General features: G+C 36.7%; 1 pseudogene; it reads right to left on the reverse strand.

The window, feature by feature from the left end:
- Positions 1-1,285: 1,285 nt before the first annotated feature.
- LOC124093214 (small ribosomal subunit protein uS15m-like) lies at positions 1,286-2,860 on the reverse strand (annotated as a pseudogene).
- Between the last annotated feature and the right edge of the window lie 1,589 nt (positions 2,861-4,449).

The following is a 4,449-nucleotide window of genomic DNA, read 5'->3' on the forward strand; positions in this document are numbered from 1 at the left end:
GGACACTCTTAACAGACAGACTGTATCCTCTTGGAAAGTAAAGGGACAGTGAGTCTCTCTCCTTCACTCCAGTTTCATTGGGGATCCCAGAGAAGTTTCCAGAGAGTCTTTTCCAGGTCTTCTTCTTGACTTTTGATTAACAGCAGCAGGATAACATCAGACTTTCAAGTCCCACTGCCATGACAACTTGAGGTCACCTTGACCCATGGTTCTAATTAGATTTTTAACCATACTTTTTACAGATTTTTGTGGTTAAAAGGAATGAATTATCCTTATCTCCCTGAGTTCCAGGATCTGGTCTGTGAAAAGGTTCACAAAGATCTCCCCATTCAGAGTAATTTGAGTTTCTCTTATGGATATTGTTTTGGGCCAGAATTCTCTTGCAAATAAAAGCTAGCTTGCTGAGAAGAGTGACATTTTCTGTCCAGTTAAGCCAGTCAGGGCTACAAGTAAATTGCTTCTTGGAAAGAAAGCACTTGGAGGTCAGCAGAGTGGGCCCATTTTATAGAATGATTCCTTTAACTTCATGTTTCCACTAACGTCATCTGAAGACTGCAAGAAGCCTCTGCCCCCATCAAAGCCTCTGCTTTTGCCTACTTTTTAAAAGATATTCAGAGATAAGTAAATTCTATACAATTCAAACCTTGAGAGATCAAAGAGATGATTATCCTCATTCTGTTTTGCTGGAACAGGGCCTTGAAAATTCTTATAAAGGTCTCCCTTCAGCATTGTAAGGCACCTTTTCTGAAGATGATTGACATCACTGAGTGATCCATTCCACCTCTGGAGCCTAGGATCATAAGAACTATTTGTGTTCTCAGCTTTAACTGGAGAGCTCAGGAACCATAGGAAAGTATTTGTCGATGCATTCAATAGCTATCATGATGAGCCTGAATCCATTCTTTGATATTTTCTGACAGCTTTGAAGTCACATTCCTTCCTTCCCTTCCATTCAACATCAGGGAAAGCTGATAAGAAAGTTAGAAACCCAGGTTTTCCCTCCTCAGGCTCTGGAAGGAAGTTCAAATCATGCACGTTCAAGTTCAAACCCTTGTATAATCCTCACCCCAGGTCCACTCACCAACTATTGGGAAAATCCCAGTCACCCTCCTTTCCTGTATCTCAGCACTTTGCTAACATGTTTGGGAAACCTGCTCTGCATCTCCAGAAGCCTCATTACATGAGTAATGAACCTGTGCATGCATGACATCATCAGCCTCAAGCAAATTTGGGGGAAAGAGGAGTCAGTTAATAAAGAGTGGGTAAAACTTTTTTCTTTTTAATTTTAACAGACTTTATTGGTTTCTTTGAGTATCTCTGCTCTGGCTTTGGAAGAGCTATCTAGGTTTCCCTGGTCTTCTTGTTTGGGAACTGCTTGGCTGCAGATTTTAAAATCCCTTTTTTGTTTCTTCAGCTTTTGTCCCTCCTGGAAAACCAAAGGCACAGAGCCTCCTTTCACACAAATCATCAGTGAGCATTTTAGTAATAGGGGAAAAGTGTACCGGATCCCACCTCCCTGTATGCCTTCTCAAAGACATCATAATTGTTCTTACGGTCAATTGTCCTCTGGTCAATGATCATCAGTAGATAGCGTTTGTGTCTTTTATCCTTTCCCTGTTTCTGCATGTGTTATTCATAATTGTGGATCTCAATGGTCTAGGCAACAATTTGAGCCTCCAGGGATCTGGTGTCCTCAGGGTTTGCCATGACTGTGTTCATCAACTCTTCTTGCTTGATTCTTAGCTTCCATTTCTGGTTGGCCATTTCCAAAAACAAGAATCTTCAAACCATCATCAACTTTCTTAATTTCAGGGATGTTCTGGTATTCTTTGAGCAGGGTGGAAGAGGGTGGGTCATCGTCTTGTTTGGGCTGGTGCTTGAACAGCATATCCACCAGCAGCCTGTAGGAGACTTTGAGGCAGTAGGCCTCCTGGTCTGAGGGAAGCCTGGAACTCTCGCTCCCCAGTAGGCCAAAGACTAGGCTGGGACACTGTCTGGGTTTGAACCCATCTTTGGGCCCTCCACACAGCCTTCTGACCCTTACCAGGCCCACGCCACAGCCATTGTCCCCTTTGTGATAAGGACCTGGCCACAAGGGTGCCACCTTGATGGCTCAGTAAGAGTGGGTAAAACACTTTGACTATCTCTGCTTCTGATGTCCAAAAAGATTCACAGTATATCAACACACATACTCAGGGCAATGTAGTTGGTAGGCAGATAAAGTTTTGGATAACTATGAATGGAGCACTGTGATACTTCAGAAATTTTCTCTGAGCTCTACAACACATTCTCTCTAGTGCAAAAACTTAGTACTATATCACTGTTAAACAAACAAACAAAAACTTAGTCAAATTAAATTTAATAAAGTTTAATTGAGCAGAGTTTAGGAATTGGACAGCCCTCAGAGAAGTTCATTCTGTGATGGTCTGTCAACATTTATGGACAGAAAATGAAGTGAGGTACACAAATCTACAGTTTGCCAATCAGTTTGCCTTATTGGAAAATGGTGAGATCAGTTGGCTACTGTGATAGACCTCAGCTGCTGTGATTTGCTGAGACACAGCTATTCCTTAGAAAAATACACTTCCAAGTTACGTTTTCAGTTTAGTGCTGTTAGGTTGCAGTTCATTACAAAGGAACTCAAAGCTCAGAAACAGCCTTAGACCTAATATAGTCTAATTTGACCATATTGTATTATGTATTTACTATTATTATTGTTATTGTTTTTTTACATGTGACCAATTTTGATATATTTGACCTATTTTGGATATTGTCTTCTTGAGTTTAAGATCATTTAAACTGTTCAGTTTTTTTTTTTTTTTTGCTTTGCTTATTTATTTATTTATTCGATACCTGTCATTCTCTCCCTCCCCCAATATAGGGCTACTAAAAGGATAAGCATATACTTACTTATTTTTGCATCCAAGGTTATTTTTATATTCTTAAAGATATTATGTAAGAAATGCACTGCTGATGTTTTTATGTAAATGAGTCAGTTTGAAACAAAAATTTAACATCTTATGATAATGTATAATAGGAGATTGTGATATTAAAAAAATTAGAAATAACATGATTATAATGTACCATGATGTAATTGTTGGCTCTCCAGAACTGAATGTATAAAGATTTATTGAGCACATTATTACAATCACAGCCTGTACTAGGTTCTTTGGTTTGGTTTTGAATGGCTTTATCCATATATAGTTTACCTTCTATACATCAATTCAAAGTGCACAATTTAACATTAATATATTCACAGGTTTGTGAAACAATCACCACAGACTAATTCATTCACTTTTATAGTAGATTTTCCTTCTGGCTATTGATAGATTTTGTGTCCACTTGTATAAATTACAAAGAGCCAAACTTGACTTCCATTAAATAAATGTGGCTCTGGATAAAAGTCTTTTTTCTTTTTCTGTAAGAACTATTTTCAATTTCTCTGTCCTCTTCAATGTCCATACCTCTTTACTTTCAGGAGATGACTTTGGCCCCTTCTTTAAGAAAGAAAAAGAAATAGGAGAAGATGATTTTCCAACTTTGTTCTATCAAACGTAGGAAACTTTCAACAATGGTACATTTTTTTTCCAGTTTTCTGTTACAGTGGATATTTTCCCTTTGTTGTCCTTATGGTTGTAGTTCAAGGCTAAATCTGGTCTTTCTGATTTTTTTTTTCATTCTAGTTTCTCACTTTATTTCTTCTATTTTCAGTGACAACAAATTTGTACATTTCAGGTCTTTCTTAGCAACCCACTTAGAAATATTAAGGTCATTCAGAACATCTAAAACTGAATTCAAAACACAGTCTACATATACTTTGCCTGTTATTCTGTACCTATTAAATGATAACTCTCCATGCACTTTCATAGGTTCCAAACCTAGGGGTTCTTCATTTTAATCTTTGCCCTTGACCAATGTATTTCAAAATCCAGGATATTTTACTTCCTCCATATATTTTTATTTATTTGTTCCCACCATTATTTACTTTTTTATTTGTCTAGTAAATCTTATCTGGAACACTATAATAGTCATCTCTAAATGAAAATTGTTTTGACTATAAAATAACTTTTTCCAATTGAATCTAGTTGTTAATTAAATATTAAAATCTAAAATTGAATCTTATCATTCCACTCTCTTGCTTGAAGGTTTACATTTTTATGTGAGATTTCTTTATAAATGAAAGAACAAAGCAATCATGATTTAAAACAAATTTAAATAATAAAATTCAAAAATTCTAGAAGCAGCTTGAATGGAGATCTAACAATACTATGAGAAGCCAGCTATTTTCCAATTTTTTGCACTTTCTCTTTCAACAGGCTTCATTCTCCTGCTTCCATATAAAGGTTGGCTTTGACAGTGCAAGCTTATATATTTTTTATATTCAACTAAGAAGACATGATAAAAATTTTCTTCCCCTGTATTTAAGCAAAAGGTTGAGCTTTAGTGGTT

The sequence above is a fragment of the Marmota monax genome, unplaced genomic scaffold, assembly GCF_021218885.2.
Source record: "Marmota monax isolate L192 unplaced genomic scaffold, Marmota_monax_Labrador192_F-V1.1 WCK01_AAM20220418_F8-fsc00025, whole genome shotgun sequence".
In the NCBI taxonomy this organism is placed as follows: Eukaryota; Metazoa; Chordata; class Mammalia; order Rodentia; family Sciuridae; genus Marmota; species Marmota monax.